The sequence below is a fragment of the Vombatus ursinus genome, unplaced genomic scaffold (assembly GCF_900497805.2).
Source record: "Vombatus ursinus unplaced genomic scaffold, bare-nosed wombat genome assembly UNPS02009770.1, whole genome shotgun sequence".
Taxonomy (NCBI): Eukaryota; Metazoa; Chordata; class Mammalia; order Diprotodontia; family Vombatidae; genus Vombatus; species Vombatus ursinus.
In genome coordinates this window covers 8,835,985-8,860,750 of record NW_020949548.1, presented here as the reverse complement: position 1 = coordinate 8,860,750, position 24,766 = coordinate 8,835,985, and positions in this window count along the sequence as shown.

The following is a 24,766-nucleotide window of genomic DNA, read 5'->3' as shown; positions in this document are numbered from 1 at the left end:
CTGGCTAGACATTTCCAGCTCCAAAGAAGTTCTATCTCTTTTCACTCACACTGAGGCGCTACAAATGGGTAGCTCTTTAGTAAGAAGTTTGGACTTTTGGCACCTGAAGCATTGCTTTTAGAATTCAACTGGGAAGGGATTAGAAGTCAGCACCCAGAGGCAGTTAGGTAGCATGGTGGATAGAGTACTGGACCTGGAATAAGGAAGACCTGAGTTCAGATCTTCTACTAGCTGTGTGACCCTGGGAAAGCCACGTAAGCTGTCTGCCTCAAGTAACTCAGCTGTAAAATGGGGGTGCCAATAGCACTCACCTCCCAGAATTGTTGTGAAGATATAATGTGATAATAATTGTAAAGTGCTTTGTAAGCCTTAAAGTGTTACATAAATGCTAGTTATTATTGTTGTTATTATTACAAGCCAAAGGATCTCTTGAGACATATCACCTTTGAGATGAGATCCTCAGTGTTCATGTCAACTACCTATTCCTTTCTATTCTCTAAGCTCTATCCCAGTATCAAGTTAGATTTAGCTAATATTAACTGGCAAATGTTTTATATAGTGCATTAGAGTTTGCAAAGTGTTTTACAAATATCATCTCGTTTTATCCTTACAACCACCCTGGGAAGTAGTTGTTATTATTATCCCTATTTTACAAGTAAGGAAACTGAGGCACAGAGTCACAGAGCTAGTAAGTTTGTGAGGCTGCATTTGAACTCAGGTCTTTCTGATTCCAGGGCTAACATTCTATCCACTGTGCCATCTAGCACCCTCTAGCCAGATAGCATTGAACCTGGACTATATCATCTCAGTGCCACACATTAAATATTCCGCTGAGTTTCAGTTTAATGTAATTCTCCAGCTTTTTATGTGAGGAGCACAACATCAAAGAATTATAGAAAAGGAAAGTTTCTAGTACCCTTACCTGATTCATAAATTCCCTCCTTCAAGTAATTATCCACTTTAACACCAGGCAGACCATTTCACTGTTGGAAATAATAATCATGATCATAGCTAACATTTATATGGCATTTAGTATGTGCCAGGCTCTTTACAATTATGATCTCACTTAATCCTCACAACAACCCTAGGAAGTAGGTGCTATTATTATCCCCATTTCACAGATGAGGAATCTGAGGCAAACAGAGGCATTTTTAGTTAAGTGACTTGCCCGTTATCACACAATACATGTCTGAGGCTAGATATGAACTCAGGTCTTTCTCCTTCTAGGCTCAATGCTCTATCCCAGGGGTGGGGAACCTGCTCTATCCATTGTGCCACCTAGTTTCCAGAAAATTCCTCCTCATGTTAAATCAAATCTGTCTCACTGTAACTTCCAGCCTTAGTCCTACTACTTCCTGATGAGACCAAATAGAATAGGTCCAATTATTTTTCTGGTGACAATATCCATTTAGAGACTGTTTCTGTGGCTTTTGCCAAAAACAAAATCGAAGATATTTTTCATTATCTCTATGTCTCTTACACAGATACTTATGTGATAAATTACTCTTTTAATTCAGTGTCAGAAAAAAAATGCCTGTGAAGATGACATTATTTCCTTCCCTTTAATCAAACAGTAAGAAGTCTACAACCTAGTGTGTTTTCTTTTGTCTTTAGTTGCCAGGAAACTCAGAGCTAATTTCAGTGCCCAGGTAGAATAATTAATTCATCCCCACTGTCCAGAGACATTCATTTCTCTGCTCCTTTTCAGACTTCACCAATCAAGAGGGCCGAGATCTCATAGGTGGGCTCCCACCTCTACCAGTGCAGAAAGCAGCACTTCTCTGTACTTCTTGCCCATGCCTTTCTGTGACTCTTCAATAGGGGGCAAGAGCCAAAAGACTGGAGGCCTTCTTCTCGGGCTTTTAACACTTCCTGGATATCAGTGTCCATCAGTTTTCTCTCCATCTCCCTACGTGACAAATCGCCTCCTTTTCTAGTCACACATGTCCTTGATAATGTCTTTTAGGTCCCTCCTCAGGCACAGGTGTTCACAGGTAACATACAGCAGGCTACCTCCACTCTCTAGACAGCTTTCTGCCGCGGACTCTTCATGGTGTTCTTTGTCAGAGCTGGCTGGTGGCATAGGTGGAGTGCATCTGGCTGGGCCTCCAAGAGAGGGTGTGGAGTTCAGAGGAAGTGAGACACAGAGGAAGGAGCCTTAGCTTTGGAGTCAGAACCTGAGTTTGAATTTTGGCTCTTTGTGACAGCCGGTAAGGTCATCCATCCATCCATCCATCTATCCGTCCATCAGTCTATCCATCCTGTATTACAGGACAGCTAGGTGCCAAAGTGGACAGAGCCTCAGACCTAGAGTCAGGAAAACCTGAATTCAAAATCTGGCCTCAGATACTAGCTTTGTGACCCTGGGCGAGTCACTTAACCCTGTTTGTCTCAGTTTCCTCCTCTGTAAAATGAGCTGGAGAAGGAAATGGCAAACCACTCCAGTATCTTTTCCACATGGGGTCATGAAGAGTCAGGCATGCCTGAACACAACTGGGCACCAAAATGTATATTTACATATGTCTACATGTATGTGTGCATATATAAACATGTACACATGCATACGCACATAGGTAAGGCTCAGCTTCCGCGAACCTTGGTTTCTTCATTGGTGAAAGGACAGGGTTGAACTAGACGATTTCTTTTCCATCCTCTGAATATTGAGATACATTTAATTATATGGTTGAGAGAATGGGGCTCACTGAGTTAAACTGCAGGCCATTATCCCACAAATGCACACAGATGTAGTCCTAGCTGGATAGCTATGTCCAAATTCTTCTACAGAGTTTGTGTTTAAACATTCAAATATAGAAAGGCTAATAAACAGAGAGGTCTAGTGATAATGGAAAGCTGGATGGCAGAGGGTCTACCATATTGGCACCTTGGTTTCTTTTATTGACTGTTGGGCTTGAGAAGAAAAGCTTGGGCACATGTCGGTTTCAAATAGCATCTCCTTTCCAGCTGTCTCCCCATAATCTCCTCCACATCACCTTGCCACCTTGCCAACAGGTCTCACTCTCCCAGTTGGTGTCTATCTTTCTTGGAACACTCTCCCCCAAAAGACCCGGTCATATTTCACTTCACTCCCTCCTCTTCGGCATCCATAGCCTCCTCCACAGGTAACTTGCTGTCCTGTACTCAGTCAATAAGCATTTATTTATTTTTTTATTAATTTATTTTGATTTATCAACAATCACTTCCATATGCTTTTGAGTTTAAAAGTTTTCTCCCCTTTCCTCCTCACCACCCTCCCCAAGACAGCACACAATCTGATATAGGCTATACATTTACATTCATATTAAACATATTTTCACATTAGTGATGTTGTGAATAAAAATTAGAATCAATATGATTCCTCCTAGAAAGAGGAAACAAAACTCAACAGAAGAGAAAAAAATAGTAAATAGTATGCTTTGATCTGCATTCAAATTCCATAGTTCTTTCTTTGGTGTATAGCATTTTCCATCATGAGGCCTTTGGAGATGTCTTAGATCCTTGTATTGCTGGGAAGGGTTAAGTTTATCAATATTAGTCATTGTACTATGTGGCTGTTATTGTGTACAACATTCTCTTGGTTCTGCTCACTTCACTCAGCATCAAGCCATCCAAGTCTTTCTAGGTTTTTCTGAAGTCAGCCTGTTCGTCATTTCTTATCAACACACATGTATTAAGCACTTATTATATGCCAGTCACTGCTAATGCTGGGGATACAAAGAAAGGCAAAAATAAAGCTAAAACAAAACAAAACCAGTTCCTGCCTTTGAGGTGTTTATGTTCTAATGGGGAAGACTATGTAAAAATCTTTGTCCAAACACATTTTTACAGGGTAGATAGAAGGTAATCACAGAGGTAAGGTGCTAATGTTAAGGAGGACCAAGAAAGGATTCTTGCAGAAGCAGGCAGGGCTTCAAGATTTGAAGGAAGCCTGGGAAGCCAGGAGGCAAACAGAGCAACCCAGGCACGGTGGACGGTCAGTGAAAATGTGTGAAATCAAGGAGATGAAGTTTCTTGTGAGAGGCACTACAAGGAGGCCAATGTCACCAGATAGTAGAGCACGTGGAAGGGCAGAAAGGGGCCTGGTTATGAAAGAACTGAAAAGCCAAGCAGATTTTGTATTTGATCCTCGATGTAATAGGGAGCCACTACAATTTATCAAATATGGAGTGACATGGTCAGACCTTGGAAGATGGAGTAGAGGGCAGATGTAAGTTACCTTTCCTCCCTCTGGACCTTCACCCTTCCATTTCAGGAGTCATAACCATAAGCAAATAAATTCTACCATTGTTTCTGGATGTCGTATGTCAATCGATCCCCCTCTGGCTCACTCACCATCCTTGTAACTGTCCCTAGAGCAGACCCTCCCTGGTTACCACTTCCTAATATGAATTATTTTCTCATTGAAATATAAACTTCTTAGGGCAGGAGCCATTTTGGCTTTTGTATTTTTATTCCCATCTCTTATTACAGTGTTTGGCATGTAATAAATGTTGAGCTAATGCTTTTTCACTCACTGATTTCATTAATTCACTTATTTATTTCATTAATTCTTTCATTGATTTCATTAATTTATCTGGATTTAGGTAATCACAAGAAGTTCATGTAGTTCTCCCTCTGCCTTGTTAATGCAGGCACAATATCTGTTAGGGAAAGGATGTTGTCATCCCTCAGACCGGATGTGTTCCATCCTTATCTGCCTCTGGGTGTCAGGGCCCCCAAGTCATGGTATTACCCCTAACTGGCCATTCCAACTGCCATATCTATAGCCAAGAACATGTTTTGGGACCCACAATGATACTTTTGGTGCAAGGAACTTCCATGGAGAAATTCCCTCTACCGATGCAGATTGGCAACTGCTTTGCAACTTATAGTCTAAAAGTTTTGACTAGGGAATTGAGAGGTTAAATGACTTGTCTGGGGGTCACACAGCCAGAATGCATCAAGATGCAGGGCCTTTTGATTCTATGGCAGGCTCTCTATCCATTGTACCATGCTGTCTCTCTAATGTCAGAAATGCCATTAGAGCTCTTTTTAGACTATATGTTCCTTTAAGGAAAGGGCTGTTTCATTTTTTTTATCTTTGAAACCTTGGCACCTAGCACAATAGCTGGAATGTAGTTGGTGCTTAATAAATGCTTATTGAATTGAATTGAATCACAAGCAATATTAATTAGGCAGGTTATTGCCCACCTGGCTAATAATGGCAATTGTCCAAAGGAAGATGAATTAAGTCTATGGTAGGCAAATAATCCTCTGATAAATCTGGATATGAGATGGCATTTCATGGGCTATCTACACATAGTCAAGTGAATAACTATGGCAATTAGCTGGATAATTCGCAGATTTTTCCTTTAGTTACATAGATATTTCTAAATTACACAGAGGCTGTTAGAACTAGAAGGAACCCTGGAAATCATGATCCCAATTCTTCTTCTTCCAGATAAGGAAACTGAGACCTTGAGAGGAAAAGTCCCTTGACTAAGGTCACACAGAGAATTAGTAGCAGAGCTTGGGACTCTCAAGGCTTCTGAGTCTTAGCCCATTTCTCTCTTACCTGCACCATGACATCTTTCTTATGATAAGGTGTGGGGTTGAATTAAAAAAAAATGTCACCCATGTTCTCTACTTCACTTTGAATGTTTAGACACAAACTCTGAAGAAGAGTGTGGACATTTGGATAGTTAGGGCTACATCTGTGTGCATTTGTCAGATAATGGCCTGCAGTTTAGCTCAGTGAGCCCCATTCTCTAAACCATATAATTAAATGTATCTCAAGGACAGAACGCCAATGAAAGGCTGAAGAAGCACTTCTGTTCTCCATACGCCAGGCATGTGTGCTCCCAAGTGTGGAGGGGGGAAATTGCACTCACCGTGAAATTGATTCTCAAAACAGCAATGGGTTGTCTCAATATTATGACACACAGGTGCATTGCTTGGACTACCTGGGTTAATGGGGCACTCTGCCCCAGAAGACAGCGCTTTATGATCCAAGGGTTGAAATACACCGTTAGGGTCTCCTGACCTCTAACCCAGACACGTCCTAAAGAGATAAAAATGGCTCAGAAGATATCCTCAAGAACAGCAGTTTGCATTGACCTTGTGACATTGACTCATTGAGGCCAAATCCCTCTGGTTTTCTTCGTCACCAAATGGCTTTTCATACAGCTGCAGCACATTAAGGGGGGAGTAAGGAGGGAAAGGGGAAGAGGTCTGTATTTTCCCGGTACAAATAGGTGCTGATGCTGAGCAGAGAGCTCAGGCAGATCATCAGATCCAACAGCTGTAAATCCCTGGATCTCCTCTGTCCGCTCCTTCCTGCTAGCTCCCCTGACCCCTTTGGAATTTGTTAGCTTTCCTCAAACTGGATGTCTGTTCCTCATTCTTTGCTCAAGGAGCTGCCTTGAGGAGAGTTGCCTTGGGCTTTAAAGTTTCTCTTCTTGAAGTCTTTCCATCAAATACTTTGTTCCCTAGGTCTCTCACCGGCACTTGGGTAAAGCATTCGCAGCCAGGGCATACATCCCCTGAAGGGGGAAAGGCAGCATGATCCAGTGGAATGAATACTGTATTTAGAGCCGGAGACCCAGACCTGAAATTCTCGTCTGCTGCTTACAGCTTGTGCATATCACTTAAGCCCTCTAGGGCTGTTTCCTCATCTATGAAATGAAGGTGCTAACTAGATGAACTCCAAGGTTCCTTCCAGCTTTAAATCGATCTCTTTATTCTCAGGCTGGGGTAACCCTCCTCCCCACTTGCCCTGCAGCATAGGACAGGGTGTTCTTCATGCCCAAAGACCTCAGGCAGCAACAGTCCAGCTCATAAGACTCCCTAGATAGTCTCATAGATCTAGGAAATTCCTAAAAGAAACATAGAGGTAAGTCTAGCTGCTCTGCTGTGATAAGGTCCCATCTGTCTCCTAGTCTTTTCTTTGTCCTAGCACTCGAGGGTAGTTTTTGCAACGAGTGAGACCACAATCTATTACTGGAAGATTTGTGCTTTGTCTTGTGCCAAAAGGGATCTCATGAGCCCCTTCCTTCTTCATTCTCTCCTAGACGAGGTATGCATTCTCCTTGTCCTGGCCCTCCTTTCGCCACTGGTGAGCCCTTTGTCTGCCACTGACTTGAAGTCATAACTTTGACCTTCCATAGCAATGAGAATCATCAAGCCAACACCTCAGGAAGATAGAGCCAACATACCCAATATGGTTTCTGGGTTTTCCATAAAAGGAAAAAGAAAGTCAGCAATGTCAGAGAGGAGACATCCAGTGAGCCAGAGAGACCCTTCTGAGGGGGAGGATGCCAGAGAGAGGTCAACAGAGACAGAGACACTGTCTAATAACTAAGAAGACACAAAGTAACTGGGAATTCTGAAAGACAAATCTAATCTCTAAACTGGTGATTGTTTTCTTGTATCTTTCCATCTGACAATTAGCACCCAGAGAAATGAGGAAATGATTTCTGTGCCAAATGAGCAGTGTCAGCTGCTCTGACTGATGATGAGAGGTGAAGGGTTAACAACCAGCAGACAGCCTAAGGTCAGGACAGAGTAAGAATTCCTCTGGGAAGGTAATGCATGCTGCTTTCTCAATGAGAGACTAAGCACTTTAAGAAGGAAGCCTGACAGGGAGCTAGGAAAGTCAAATCTGAGGAAATAGGTAGGAGTGAAAACTAGACCACAGGCTACGGTGGATATGGCTGCTGAGAGAAGGAGACCAAGTCAGGTTGAGTATGCGCATAGGGAAAATGGAATGGGAAACCCACAAAGATGTGGAGTATGCTCAAAATTTGGTCCCAACAGAGACTGAGACTTGTAACCGTAATAAGGGATGACAGTCTGTGGCCTCTCCTTGACATGGCCTGAGATATGTCCAGCATGTACCTTTAAGGAGATAGATACTATGTAGAAAAACAAAGACCCAATGAGTATTCAATTAAATCCAACAAACATTTATGAACTGTGCAAGGAGCTAGTAGGCATTTGCGTGGAAGACCCTTCCTCCAGGTGCATGCAGCTTTTTGAGGAAAATAGTTAATTCTCAATCATCTGTGTTAATTAATGCAAATGGTTGACATGCACCAAAAACAAAAACATGCTCATTTAACTAATAACACAATCTTTACAACCTCTATGTGAAATATAATTGGATCAATTAGGCCTTCACAGGATCAGGGAAAAACTTACATTTTGCTTTCAAAGAGTCAACTCACCTCCTCTAGTGCAAGCATTCAAATGTGGTCTAACTTTCCTGTTTCCTTGCTTCTCCCTCCCTGCCCCTCGGTACTCCTGGATGCAAACTATATGCCCTAACTGCTTCCTTCTGTGCTAATATCCCGACCAAAGGACATAACAGATTGCAAAACTTAAAGCACTATATAATCGGTGGTAATTATTGTTGTTATTATTGTTGTCCAAAGCAGCCTGATTTCTGAACAACCTTACATGACCCCTTGTATACCCATGACCTCTTCCAGTTTCAGTTTCCTAATCTGTAAAATGGGGTAGTTATAAGAACCAAATGAGGTTATTTACGTAAAATGTTTTGCAAACCTAAAGTGCAATGTAACTGATAGCTATTATCATTCTGATCTGCTTTGATTACTGATATTACTTGATATATCTTTCCATATGATTTGTGTATTCTTCAGTTTTATCATTTCTTATCACAATAATATTCTATCAGATCCTTATCCTCTTGTATGTGCTTAACTTGTGCATGTGAGACATTGTGTTGAAGGAGAATCCTCAACTCTGCATTTTGCTCTACCAAGTCAATACTTTCTCAAAAAATCAAAAACCAATAAATACTCTGACATGTTATATTCTCTGCACCATTCAGTCAACTGTGTAACTGTAAGAATGTGGTCTGCTGTAGGAGATCATCTGGGGAAGCTGGCCTATTCTTCCATCATATCCCAATGGAGGACAACCTTGATATATTAGTAGATCATTCTGAGTGATTTTACACAGAAGAAAAAGTAGATATATGGGTCAGCAGTTAATTGATATCCTCTTAATTTTTTTTCCTTTGGTTATGCTTCTGTCTACTATTTCCTCAACCCCTTAGTATCTTTGCTTCTTTCAGGTATCAATTCTTCAATGCTTTAAAAGTTATGCCCCCTCCAACATAAACTTCTTTTGTGTAGATTGGTTTGATCACAGCTGCTCTTCCCAATTTCATCTTTTTGAGGCAGTATGACATAATGGATAGAGTGCTGGACTTTCTATTAGGAAGACCAGGATTCAAATCTCACTTTAGATACTTGGTAGGAGAAGTGAGGAGAATAAACATTTATATAGCACCTACTAAGTGCCAGACACTATGCTATGCCCTTTTATAAACATCTCATTTGCTCTTCACAACAATCTTGCAAGGAAGGTGCGGTCATTACAGGTACAATTGGAGAAACTGAAACAGAGGTTACAGTGATTTGCATACAGTTAATAAGTTTCTGAGTGAGCATTTGAATTCAGACCTTCTTGATTCCAGAACCAGTGCTCTATCCACTGGGTCACTTGTCACTAGTAAGCTGTTTTAGGTGGTTCAGTGGATAGAGAACTGGGCCCAGAGTCAGCTACACCTGAATTCAAATTTAACCTCAGATATTTACCAGCTTTGTGACCTTGGACAAGTCACTTAACTTATGTCTGCTTCAGTTTCCTCAACTGTAAAATAGGGGTGTGAGAAAGACCTACTCCCCAGGATTGTTGTGAGGATCAAGTGAGATCATATTTGCAAAGCACTTAGCATAGAACCTGTCACACAATAAGAGCTTAAAAATATTTCTTTCTTTCCTTCTTCTTACTAGTTGTTATCCTCCTGTGCAGCAAGTCACTTAATCCCTCTGACTCTCAGTTTCCTAAACTGTAAAACGATGATAATAGCACCTATCTCACAGGTATCTTGTGAGAATCTGTGAAATTACAAATGGAAAAATGTTTTTGCAAACCTTAAGTGATAAATATTCTTCAGGGGAAATAATGATGATGATGAAGACATGTCATTTTTACTTAGATGTTAGAATCCAATTATCTTTTATGGTAATCAATTTGTCTTTCTATCCCTACCACCTAGCACGGAGCCCACCTCATAACTTAGGAAATGTCTACTAATTGATTTATTGATCAATGATAAAAATAGATCATTGTAGACATGCCAGCAAATCTGTTCCTTTTTTTCCTGTCTATTATGTTGGCCTTCTTCCAGTTTCATCTTTAAAGGTTCTTGAGATGATCTTAGTTGGTTTTTGTGACAAATTTCCTGCAGATTTGTTTTCTCTACCCTCACAACTCTTCACTGTTTGATGAAGTGATACTCTTGTAATCTTTCAACACCCTCCTCTGCAATATTTCCAAATGAGTTTCTATTATAAATGCATGTTTCCCTTGGCTACCATGTTATTCTACTTAGTAAGGAAAGCATGTGTTTCCTGGCTGAAGAAGTTTCTGAGCTCTTTTGGTCCAGTGTTTTGTGTGTGTGTGTGTGTGTGTGTGTGCAAGGGGGAGTGGTACTTTAACAATGAACATAGGCACAAAGACAACCATAAAGACTATGTACCACTTTTTTTCTTTGCAGAGGATGAAGAGTTGAAAGAATATTACAAAGAACTTGAGAAGATTCCTTCCAATCATGTACATTAATAATAATAGCTAACATTTATATAGGGCTTCAAGGTTTGCAAAGTGCTTGACAAGTATCTAATTTTGTCTTCACAACAACCCTAGGAGGTTTCAACCACAGAGAGAATTATCAGTGTTGTGGACATTACTTTACAATAAGTAGCTTCTATTGAAAATGGGGGTACGGGTAAGAGGTCAGAGCCAAGATGGTGGAGAAAAAGCAAGGACTCATCTGAGCTCTCCCGAGTTCCCCTCCAAACAACTTTAATGCCTGAAAATGAATTCTGGAGTGACAGCACCCACAAAAGAATGGGGTGAAATAATTTTCCAGCCTAAAACAACTTAGAAGGTTAGCAGGAAAGGTCTGTCGCTTTGGGTGAGAGTGGAGCACACAGTAGCACAGGTAAGCAGCAGGCCGTGGGGGTCACTGAATCAGTGACAGCAGCAGTGGCTTCAGGAGCTCTCAGCCCACAGAAGGTAAGGGGGTCAGACAACTGATCAAGAAGAGACTATAGGGGTCCCTTTGCTGGCACTGAAAGTCCTTTGTAGGACTCTGTTGCATTGCGCATACTTGGATGTGGGTCTCAGGCCTGGTTCTCAGTCCCAGGTGAGGAGGAGCTCTAGCACATTAGAGCTTCTGGCTGCAGAAGAGCAGGGGACCCTGGTCACAGTTCCAGGAGAGAAAAGAGTGCTCATGGTTGCTTATAGACCGGAGCACAAGCCAGGAGAGCAGTGACCATTACTCTCTTTAGATCATACGACCTTGGAAGAACTCGCTCTGAGAGCAGCAGAAAGAAAGGCCTAAATATTGGGATGGTGCCCCCTTTACTTTAACATAAAGTTAAAAATCAAGACATAGGCCAGAAAAATGAGCAAACAGCAAAAAAGAAAAGAAAAGAAAAAAGATCCTGATCATAGAAAGTTATTATGGTAACAGGGAAAATCAAAACACAAAACTCAGAAGAAGACAACCAAGTCAAAACTGCTATATCCAAAGCCTCAAAGAAAAAATGTGAATTGGTCTCAGGCATAAAAAAAAATAATTCCTGGAAGAGCTCAAAAAGGATTTTAAATATTAAATAAGAGAGGTAGAAGAAAAATTGGGGAAAGAAATGACAGTGATTCAAGAAAATTATGAAAAAAGTCAACAGCTTGGTAAAGGAGGCACAAAAAATATACTGCATAAAATATCACCTTAAAAAACTGCTGAAGAAAAGAACTCCTTAAAAATAAAAATTGGCCAAATGCATTTACACTCACTTTGAGCCATCAGGGTCCAAACACTGACCAAGTGAGGCTTGGGTTGGGACCTATTGTTGACCAATCAGTGATAGCCAAAGTAATTTGGGTTTAAAACATGGTCCTTAAGAAAGAAATCTAGCCCATGAACCCCAAGATATCTTGTGAGATTTCAGTGATTAAAATTTCTATTCCTTTGGGCAGAACACCAACAGGTAAGGGTATGATACCCTATGTGGACAGAGGGAGAGGAGGGAGGGAGGGAAGGAAGGAAGGAAGGAAAGAAGGAAGGAAGGAAGGAAGGGAGGGAGGGAAGGAGGGAGGGAGGAAAAAGCTGCATTGCTCAACTAGAACTGGCCAGTTGGGTCCCAGTGGGACAGTTACTACTACTTACAGAAACAATTGCTATTTACACTCACACTGATGGCTCAGAGAATAGCAATATGGTACAATGATCAACTGTGAACGATTTAGCTATTCTCAGCAGTACAATGATCCAAGAAAATTCTGAAGGACTTATGATGAAAAATGCTCTCCATTTCCAGAGAAAGAACTGATGGAGTCTGAAAGCAGATTGAAGCATACTTTTTTAACTTTATTTTTTGGGGGTTTTTTTTGGGTGTGTGTATGTTTTCTTTCACATGACTAAAATGGAAATATGTTTTGCATGACTATACACGTATAACCTCTACCAAATTGCTTGCCTTCTCAATGAAGGGAGAAGGGAGAGAGAGAATGAGAGAATTTGGGACTGGAAATTTTAAAAAGTGAATATTAAAATTGTTTTTACACGTAGTTGGGGAAAATATAAAAGTAAAATTAAAAAAAAGAAAATGAGGATGATTAGTCTTTTTCCTTTACTACCCATTTTTATGTCAATAGCTCATTTGAATAAGTCAGTTTGGAGCTGTTGTAATTGTAACCAGTATCTTCTCATATTTATCTTTATCATTTGATGTAGATTTTTACTTTTGCTTTAACTAGGAGATAGTCTGACCAATCACTGACAGTTGATTCAGAAAAGATTCCCACATCAGTAGTCAGTCATGTTCTGCCTGTAAAGATATGGTCAATTTCATTTTTGGGGACGTTGCTTGCTGCTTACCAATCCCAAATGGCAATTTTATTATGGAAAAAAATGTGCCTGCTATATAGATCTAACACATCTGAGTAGTCTACAACCCTTGGACATTCCTGGTTTCTTAATCATCTCTATCTTCCAGTATGTTTTGTTTTCAAACCAACTTTCCTTCTGTCTACCTTCTACCTATCTTCATGGTAAAATAACTTGGTATTTATGGTGACAAAATCAGATAGCTAGGTGGTACGTGAATAGAGAACTGTCCCTGGAGTCAGGAAGACCTGAGTTCAAATCCAGCCTCTGACACTTATTAGTGTTGTGATCCTTTGTGGCAAATCCCTTAACCTCTGCTTATCTCAGTTTCTCCTTTTGTAAAATGGGAATAGTAATCATACCTACTCTTTGGGTTTTGTGAGGATAAAGTGAAATAATATTTGTAAAGCACTTTGAAAACCTTACAGCACTATGTGGATACACTTACTATTAATGTGCCCTTTGATTCAGAGGAATCTTCTCCAGTTCTTCATAATATTCTTTCACCTATTCATCCTCTGCAAAAAAATACTCCATAATCTTTATGGTTACCTTTTTGCTTATGATCATCATTAAAGCAACACACACACACATGCATACACATAGAGCTAGCTATTATTATCTATTATCATGATCCCTGCAAGTCATGATGACCAAGTGTTCCATGAAATGATGTCTGTCATTGCTTTGGGTGCTCAATGAGATTGCCTTTCCAAAAGGAATGTGTGAGTCATCCTTCTACATAATTGAAGGTTCTTGTGTCTTCTGGTTTCATTTCTACTGAGAATGTCAATATTGATTAGTCTAGAGAAGAGAAGACTTCAGAAGGATATGATAGCTGTCTTTAAGCATTTGAAGGATTGTCAAGTGGAAGAGGGATTATACTTGTTCTTCTTGGTCCCAGAGGGAAGAACCAGGAGCAATGGGTATAGCTGAAAAGAAGAAAACTCAAACTTGATGTAAGGAAAAACATCTTAATGATTATTGCTCTCCACAAGAAAATTGGTAGTGACACCTTCCTCACTCGAAGTTTTCCAACAAAGTATATTGAATGATTGCTTGTTGGGTATGTTTCACAAGGGTTTAGTCAGGTACTGTTTGTATTAGTTGACTTTTGAAGTCCTTTCCAATGATAGCATTCTGTGTTATAATTTAGCCATTCCAATAATATATTCACTCATCTGTCACTGAACAAGAATATCACATTTAGAGTAATCCTTGTTAAATTAATATTGATAAGGATGTGATTCTTTATACCCTATGCCTCTTTTCCTGATACTGTACCACAGTTATTATAGAAGCCAAATAGGACTGTGGACTAGTTTGCATTTTTCTTTGTTTCAAGAGTTGCCATGGCCAAATAAGTCATGATCTAGTGGCCAGACTACTGGTTATGGGGCCATCTTTGCTTAACTAGAGACATAGACATATCCAGTAGGAGCATTACTGGCCCTGAAGCCAGAGCTAGCCCCACAACAAACTCAAAATCCAACTTTCCAGTAGTATTTGACCCTACTCAAGCAATATCACCCATTTTGCATGTGGGAATGCCAAGCTCCCTGACATAATCACATAATCAGGAAGAGAATGAGTGTCTTCAGGGCTGAGCAAAAATGGATTACTCTCCTTCCAAGTAGAAATGGGTGGAAGAATGACATCATCTGGGAAATTTCCAAGTTAATCTACAGAACTTCCTAATTTGCCAGCCCAAGTCAGCTTCTTTATGCAGCTACCTCCTGGGGAGCTCTAGGCAGAGCCATGGCTACACAGTTGACAAAGTCTATGGTCCATTGAATGACATCTCACCTTATGGGGATGAATCCACTAGTTCCACTAGTTACAGGAACTCAGGCATTTGTTGAAACTGTGAAGGCATAACTGTATCCTCTGAGTTCAGCAAGGATATGAGTCCAACTTTGATAGACCATGTCTATTCCCTTACCAACTGAGGGAGCCAGGAACTGTATTAGCCTCTTAAAAGAAACACCCAAAAGGGTTCAGAGGCAGATTTTTACTAGCTATGTGACCCTGGGCAAGTCACTTACCCTCTGTTTGCCTTAATCCACTGGAGAAGGAAATGGCAAAACACTCCAGTGTCTTTGCCAAGAAAACCCCACAGACAGAATCATCCACTAGGTCACAAAGAGTCAGACATGACTAAATGGGCAAACACAACAACAAAGTGCCTCATGTAGCCATCAAGCTCCCACAATGAGATATTCACATAATTTATCTGACAGGAATGTGAGGGCTCCTATGTCACGATTGCCATGACTGGAATACCTTGATAGTCCATTATCACTACCCCTTTCATTAAGCCTTTATTTCTTGGATCAGTTTTCTCAGACCACCCTCCCTACTAAACTGAACAAGTACAAAGCCTATAAACCCACAAGAGGTTAATGAGTGAAAAATCAACTCCCAGACCTGTTATGGCCAATATAAGAACCTAATCATAATGTATTTCTGAGATCTCCTACTTGGACCATGAGATAGTGATTTACCAGGCTGTAGTGATGATCAACTCCAAAGACATGGACCGGCACACCTAGTCTATGGATTCTGGCAGTATCTACATCCACACTAGTTATCTGCTACTGGTAGCAGTTTTCAACGTGCCATAAATGGAGTCTAGGACATTTGGTTGATCAGTAGGAGACAATGATGGACCTATAGAAAGCAGAGATAGTCTTGTGGTAGAGGACCACTACCATAAATAATACTAAAGAGATTTTATAGCTATTACCACAATACATCAACAATTTTATTTAACAAACATTTGTTAAGTGACTATCATTCAGAGCACTATGCTTGCACTAGAGATGGAAAGTTTAGCTAAAACATAGTCCCTGCCTTTTTTGAGCTTACAATCCAGAAGTATACAAACACAAAGAACCGTAATCAACATTAAATGAGAAATGCATTGAAGAGTTGAAAAATTAAGTCTTGAGGGTGAAAGTATTTACTGAAATGGATATCAAAGATTTTGTGGAGGAAATGACACTTGACTGGAGTATTTGATGGGTCAGAATTAAATAGGTGAAGAGGAAAGGAAGAACATTAAAGCATAAGGAATTGTGAACAATGGCACTGAAGCCAAAAACCACATGGCATATTGGGGGAGGGGGAGCAGAGAGGAAGTAGCATAATGTGATTAGAGCATAGAAAACATGGAAGAGAGTAAAGTGAGATAATTTATGTGATGGCAGCAAGAAAGGCAGCACATCTAGGGATTCACATAGGACAACTCATGTTCCTATATTTATGCCCCATCTGGAACATTTTTCCAGCACCAGAGTGGTTGATCTGGTAATGTCAGTTACTGGACTGCTTTCTTCATTCATTTGAGAGCTGCCTTTTCTGCTGAACAGTCTTCTCCACTGCATTATCATCTTCTGGTCCTCCACTGAATCTTCTTTCCCACAGGGGAGTAGTCAGCATTTCTGACTAGAGCATACCCTGAGGATTATTTTAGCTATCTTGTGAGTCAGACCCCCAGCTGCTCCAAGCCTACCAGCAAGAGTCCTTCAGGTCAAGCCTGCCTTTTGAACTCATTTTTTTCTTTCCAGCTCTAGTTTCCCCAGGTTTGCCTGCTATTTGGGTTGGGGTGAGAAAATTCCTTTCAACTCTCAGTACGCCCCAGGCTGCTAGCACTAGGTCCAAGCAAATTACCCTGGAGCTTTACTCAGCAAGACTAAAAGGGCAGAGGGAGCTACTGATCTTTATCCTGGATTACTGCTAGCAGCAAAAGCATTGCTCTCCCTGCACCGACATTGAGAGGAAAAGGGGGAAAATGTTTTGGAAAAAGTGCTTTCGACAAAGAGGCAAAGTTGGTAAATGAAAAAATGTGCTTGGGTGGTGGTATGGGGGTATAGTTATATGTTCTTTTATTTACCTAATGTAAAAAAAAAATCAACACTATAGTTCAGTCAGCAGGATTTCCTTGCTTCATTGGTTTCCAAAGGATTCAGTACCCTACTGCTGTTAAGATTATTTACAGGAGACTGTCTCAGGTCAATAACTGTGACTTCTTTGTTCGATGTCCACCACACACACACACACACACACACACACACACACACGCACAGATATCTTTATTTAGTGAATCTACCTCAGAGGGAGAGAATCATCTAATTTCTTGGCCTTGGTAAAGAGCATTCCTGCAGGGAGCAAACTTTAACTAGCTGGGCTCCAGGTAAGCCAGCAGATGAGGATGTGAGTGCCATTTGAAATCCTCCAGCCCAAGTCAGGTTACTAGATGGCCAATTACTACTTACTGAAAGCAATGCAGCTGAGTGGTACCATAGACTCACACACTTAATGGATAAGAGGAGATAAATTATTTTTATCTTTTGGCAATCCCCCACAACCCTGCATGGAGATTTGAGTTTTTGCTTGGTCTGAGGTACAGGAAGAATCATGTAGGGATTTTGTTGCATTCATGACTTAGAATTATTACTTCTTCATGAAAAGAAAAGGTGGAACAGAGAAATTATGCTTATCTTTGAAACCCTTTAGGTCATAATCTATTGGAGTAGGGTGGAACCTTTTAATCATCAGATCCAAATTCTTCATTTTATAGAGGAGGAGACTGAGTCCCAGAGAAGGACTCACTTAAAGTCAAACAGAAAGTTAGTGGCAGAACCAAAGGTGTCAGAACTGGCAGAACTCATGTGTCCAGACTCTCAATTTACTAGCATTACTTTTATACTATGCCTTTAAGGGTGGTCTTATATGCAGCTAGGAGCGCTGGACCAGGAGTCAGGAAGACCCGGGTTCAAATCAGGCCTCAGCTATTGATCTGGGGCAAGCCACTTAACCTCTGTCTTCTTTATTTTCTTCATCTGTAAAATGAGAATAGTAATAGTACCTACCTCCCAGGACTGTTGTGAAGATCAAATGAGATAATATTTGTAAAGTGCTTTGCAAATTTTAAAGTGCTATGTAAATGTCAGCTATTATTATTATTATTATTACAACTCCTATTACATATAATGACATAAATGGAGAGAGACTGAGAAATGGGATATAAATGGGAAAAGAGGGATTTATTGCTGGAAGGGACCCTAAAGACTATCGAGCCCAATCTTCTCATTTACATATGAGGAAACTGAGGCACATAGAGATTAAATGACTTTCCTAAGATCACTTGAAATGAAATGACAAGGCTAGGAGTTGAAAGAAGGGCTTCTGAGTCCAAATGCAGCAGTCTTTCCAACCTGCTAGAGAGCCTCGTTTTCAGATGCGCAGCTGCTTGGTAGCAAGTTCCTTAGGGATCCAGGATACCCTGGATGGAAATTGGGTGGAAATTGTGACTGTCACTTCAACGAGGTGTGAAAGCAAGTCATGCTGCGCCTGGCCCAGCACCTCCCAATTGTTCCCTTTTGGATCAAATCCAGGGTGTTTTGTTTTTTTCCACTTTATTATGATCCAAGGATGAAGGTGTCAGATGCTGGCCATCCATCCCCTATGCCACGCCTACCTGTCCCTCTTGTCTTCAATGTGGTGATGCATATCTGTCTCAGGGTCATGACCCCTATCATCAGATAGCGAATTTATGTATGTGCCACCCCACACTGCTGTACACGGTGGCTTCTTATCCTCCCTGGTGAACCGATAAACCACAGGGCAGGAGGAGAGCCGTTGGCACCCCAGATTTAGCTTCTAAATTATACTTGCGTGAAGCACTCACACTAACCTAATGAGCATCACGCTAGGTGACTGGCGGTTACTCGGCTTTATACAGAACTCATGTCAGCAGTGGCTACCTCTATGCCAACCTATGACCTTTCTGGAAGAACTCTCTAGAGAAATAAGCTGGTCTTGAAGGACTCTTCAATGACATCTGGCTGGCCACTTGGTACTTAGTAGTAGTAGTAGAAGATTCCTAATCTGGGTTACTTTTCAGAATAAACATTTCTTTTTCTCTTTTTAAAAATGTTCCTTTTTATATTGCATTCATTAACAACATAACCTTTCAGCAACACTGTGCAATGATCAACTTTGATAGACTTAGCTCCTCTTAGATCTTAATGATCTAAGATAATTCCAAAACACTCAGGATGGAAAATGTTAGCCACATTCAGATACAGGCCTGTGGAGTCTGAATGCAGATCAAAGCATACTCTTCTCTTTTTTTTCTTTCTCGTGTTATTTTCCCTTTTGTTCTGATTCTTCTTTCACAACCTGATTAATGTGGAAATATGTTTAATCTAATTGTACATGTATAGCCAATATCAGAGTGCTTGCTTGGGAAGGAGGAGAGGAGGAAGGAAAGAAGAAAAAAAATTTGGAACTCAAAATCTTATAAAAGTGAATGTTGAAAACTATCTTTGCATGTAATTGGAAAAAATAAAATACTATTAAGTAGGGGAAAATAACCTTTCCCTCTTTACTACCCAGCAAACCATAATTTGTAACATGAAATAAAAAGGGAAAGAGAAGAAAAAAACAGTGTAAGAAAATTAATTGATGCATCATTTGAATCTGCCAATATATAATATTCTGTGTCCATGGGTACACCTTTCTAGTGAAGGGAGGAAAGTGCACAAAAGGAACATTTCTTAACACTACATTTATTAAATCTCTATGTTATTCATGGTCCCCAAACTATCAAATCACAAGCATGGTGATAATTTCATTTCTAGGCTTCTAAGTAATAATAGTAATCATATTATCTAACATTTATGTAGCACTTATTATATGCCAGGCACCGTGCTAAGTGTTTTACAATTATTATTTTATTTGGGCCACAACAGCCCTGGGAGGTAGATGCTATTATTATCACCCATTTTACAGATGAGGAAACTGAGGCAAATAGATGTTAAGTGACTTGCCCAGGAACACACAGCTAGTTTCTGAGGCCAAATCTGAAGTCAAGTCTTCCTGATTCCAAGCCTGGAATTCTACCCACTGTGCCACCCACATGCTTAATAGTAGTAGTAGTAGTAGTAGTAGTAGTAGTAGTAGTAGTAGTAGTAGTAGTAGAAATGTCAATGAGGTCTCCTGATCATTTGTTCATTATAAAGCCATGACACAGGCATCAGGCCAAGGTGTTTTGAATGGTTTTAGACAATGGCCTTTGTCCAGCTCAAACTGAAGGGCTGCCTGGGACTTCTTCAGTGACTGTTTCAATGAGGACACATGTCGAACTGTGAAACACAAGATTAACACATCAGGTTAATTTCATGCTCTACTTGTCTTGGGCTGATATTAATGAAAATTAAATTTTGTGCTAATCAGCTCTAGCATTCAGCATGCACGACATAAATCTGTGACTTCTGGCAAGGCTGGTTAAATCATATTTGTGCTATGTGTGTAGTGCCTGAACAACATGAAAATACTATTACCAACAATTAAACCCAAAGGGAGACAGATGTTTCCTTGAGCAGATGAAAAGCTTCCCTGCAAACCCACCTCAGTGTTGTGGAAATTGGACCATTCTCAGCACGTTAACGGTAGAAAGAAGGCAAACCAGGAATAATAATACTAGTGTTAAGTGTATATCATGCCTTAAGGTTTACGGAGTACTTATACACAACTGCCTTGTGTGCTAGGTAGGTAAAGTGCTATTGCTATTTATAGATTAGGAACCTGAATCTCATGAAAGTCAAATGACTTGTCTGAAGTCACCTAGCTAGCTACTAGCAGAGCTGAGGCTCAGACTAAGTGGGACAGTGGATGGAGCATTGGGTTTGAGGTCAAGAAGATCCAAGTTCAAGTTTAGCCTCAGATACTTACTAGCTGTGTAACTTTATGCAAGTCATTTCTTTTTGCTCATTTTCCTCAACTGTAAAATGAAGATAATAATGACATCTATCTCACAGTGCAGTTGTGAGGATCAAATGAGATAATACTTATAAACCAGTTACCACAGTGCCTAGTATACAGTAGGTACTTAAAAAATGCTTGTTTCCTTCTTTCTGGCCCCAAGTCAAAGATGCCAGTCCATCTCAGTGAATTATCAATTTCTTTCTTTACTCAAAGTGGCTGGTTTTGAAGGTCTAACCAGTTCAAATGATTTCTCATGTCCTCACTTTAAAGATCATTTTTCTTTCTCATTACTAGGAAGGACATTTCCACAAGCATCCCAAAGAGATAAGCTTGCATTCTTTCCTAGGCCCCGGAGAGTCTGATCCCGCAGGCATCTAAAAAAAAATATTCTCTTTAGTAATGGAAATGCATGCTTAGGAATGTGCGTGAACTTTTGAAAGGGATCCAAGATTATGCCATTCTATCTCCAGAACAGAGGCATGGTAAAAAGTTGAGGCAGATTGGTCCAAATCCATGTCTGTTGAAGCAGATCTGTTTTTCCTTCTTTTCAGCCAATTAATGTACATTAGGCTAGTGATCAGGCAGTAACACCCCTCCCATTGGCCATTGTGTCATTTGTATTTCCCGTGGTTGCTGCTCAATCATACATTCAGGATGTATGACCATGCTCCTAGACATGATTTCCTGCAGAAAGCAATAGCCCCTACGGATATTGCTCCAGATATATATCTCACTGAAGTCCCAACACAATTCGTCTTCACGCTAGCAAAGCAGCTGAGGAAATGGATGCTGGTTTTTAAACATGGCACAAACATTTCATACAAGGATTTGAATAGAAGTAGGTTCTTAAATGTCTGGAGCAGGGTTTTTTTTAATACTTTTTTATGTCACGGTCCTCTTGTGCAATCTGGTGAAGTCTATTAACAGAGTCATGTTTTTAAATGGACAAAATAAAATGCATAATATTGCAAAAGAAACCAATTATATTTACATAGATTTATTGAAATATTTTTTTTTAAATTGGCAAACCACAGGTTAAACATGCCTGCTTTGTAGTTTCTTTGTTTTAAAATAAATGAGTGAGAAAGCATTCATTCAGTACTTACTATGGACAAAACACTATTAAATGCTTTATATACAAATAGAAAAATAAGACAGCCTCTATTCTCAAGGAGTAAAAACATGTATAGATGTCAACTGTAAGTCAATTTTGTTTTTTAGAGGCAATACTAGCCCAAGTCCCAAAGCTGATAAGTGTCTAAAGCTGGATTTGAACTCAGGTCCTCCTGATTCCAGGGCTGGTGCCCTATCCACTGTACCACCTAGCTGCTTGCAAGTCAGATTTTAAAGAGAAGAAGTACGGGTGTGATTTAGACCCAGGAATACCCGTAACATGATGTTGTAAGCATTTGCTCATAGAAAATGACTCTGAATCCCACTTTGTTGGTGAGTATGTCCTTTATTAGTTTGCCAGAGGACCTAAAATTCCCATTATTAATATTACTCCCTTGTGGTTAAAGCATTGTCGCCACAAGGTTACTGTTAAAATATATATGTAATATCAAAAATTAACTTATGTTTATTTAATTTTATGTGCTGTTGTTATTCAGTCATTTTTCAGTCATGTCTGACTCTCTGTGACCCCATCTGGGGTTTTCTTGGCAAAGATACTGGAATGATTTGCTATTTCCTTTTCTATTTCCTTTTTTTCAGATGAGGAAACTAAGGTAACAGGGTGAGGTATTGGCATATAATAGGCACTTAACAAATGCTTGTTGAAGACAGCTAAAGGGTTCAGTGGACAGAAAGATAGTTCTGAAATTGGGAAGATCTGAATTCAAGTCCAGTCTCAGACACTAACTGTTTGACCGTAGGCAAATCATTTAACCTGTGACCTTCAGTTTCTTCATCTGTAAAATGGAGATAATAACAATACTTACCTCCTGGGGCTGTTGTAAAAATAAAATGTAATAATATTTATAAAGTCCTTTGTAAACATACAAGCGCTTATATACATGCTGGTTATTATTGTTGTTGTTATCATTAGTGTTGTTATTATTAACTTTGATAGAATCAGAGTTTTATGTTAGGAATTCAGGGATAATCTTGTCTAACACTCCTTTGAATATGTGAGTCTCTCCCACAACATTCTTGACAAGTAGTCATTTCTCCTTAACCACCTACATTGATGAGGAGCCCACCCCCTGGGGAGCCAGCCCATTCTATCACAGGAAAGTTGTAATTATTCAAACATTCTTCTTTCTGTTGGGGTGAAATCTACTGCCTGTAATTTCCACTGATTAGTGCTAACTCTGCCTTCCCTACCTACACAGACTAGGTCTGTTGCTAGAATGCTGAGGTAGTCAAGAGGGGGTGTTGGAAGTGTGATCAGCAGTGAGAAAAGAGAAAAGAAAGGAAGAGGCAAGAATATTAATAGCTAACACATCACTTTAAGGTTTGTGAAAAACTTTATGTATAGTTCCTTATTTGATACTTAAAAATGACCCTGTGAGGTACGTGTTATTTTTCTTCTCTTTTTACAGTTAAGGAAATTGAGGTAGAGATAGGTCAAATGACTTGCTCAGGGTCACATAGGAAGAAAGCGTCTGAGATGGAATTTGGACGTCTTCCTAGCCTAGCACGCTATCTACTACATTACCTAGTTGCTAATAGTATGGACTTTTAAATAAGACTTCATAGACAATAGATGAGAGAAGTTTGAATTAGGACTTTGCCAAGAATTGGAAGAAAGCAGTGTCATGAAAACCTATAGAAGAGAGAGTACCCAGGAGAAGGTGATGGACAATGTCAAAGATGTAGAGACCTCAAAAAGGATGGGAATTGAAAAAGAGTTATTAGATTTGGCAATTAAGAGATCATTGGCAACTGTTTCAAATGAATAGGGAAACTGGAATAAAGACTAAAAACATTTAAAATTCATGGGGGACGGGATGTCATAGAAGGGTTGAAGAGGGATGAAAAGGTTTGGAATAGCCACTGTGGTAAATGGGGGAGCAAATCAAGGGATGTGAAAAGGAGGATTGTCTCATTATAATGAGGATCCAGATGAGATTGTGTAACATGAACTTGTAATGGATCCAGTCAGCATTTAATGACTTTCCCCAGCTCTGTTAAGTGTCTGGTGAAAGTAATCCAAGGTTGGGGGTTCATAAGACACATAATCAGTGATAGGACAAAGGGTCCAAGGACTTGTGTTTAGAGGACATTATAAAGTTGAATGGATTCCCTAAAAGTCAAGGTAGGGAATCAAGCTGAATGTGGCCAGTTCAGGGGTGATGACCTGAGAAAGAGCCGAGGGATAAAGGGATTGGACGTCTTGGTGATGAAGAACAGGGTTAAAGCAGAGGGAAAATTGGAATGATAAAATATTGCAATCAGATAAAGGAATTTTAGAATTCATGAACATGAAAGGGTAACTTATGTGAGTGAAGAGGTCAAGGATATGACCATTTCTGTCTGTAGCAAAGGTTGGGCAGATGAATTGAATAGTTTGAAGAACTGGGAAGTTAGGGTATTTGAAGAAATATCAGTAGGTTAGTCAAATTCCCCCTGAAGGAGGGCAGGAGGTGAGTGGATAGAAACACTGAACCAGGAATTGAATTCATTGAGGAAGGAAGGAGAATATTGTAGTGATCAGTAGATAACAGCTACCAATATCTGCATTGGTACATAAATTTGGATTAAGTGTACCCCAAAGGAGAAATTATTGAGCCGTGGTAGTAGTGGTAGAGTCCTAAAGATAGAAAAGCTATATTCAGGCACCCCCAAACAGACTAATCCCATTGCATAACAACCAAGGAATTTGCAAGAACAGTTAATTAATCATGGGACAGCAGTTAGAGGGACCTCAGTCCCAGCAAGAATGGGGGAACAAAAAATTTGCCAGAAATTCTGTTGAGGAAGAAGGGGACTGTTTTGAATAGCTCAACAGAGAGCTGCTAGATCAATAGAGCAACAGAAATTCTCCACAAGTTTTGATTGTTTAAAAAAGTATGTAGGAGATAGAAG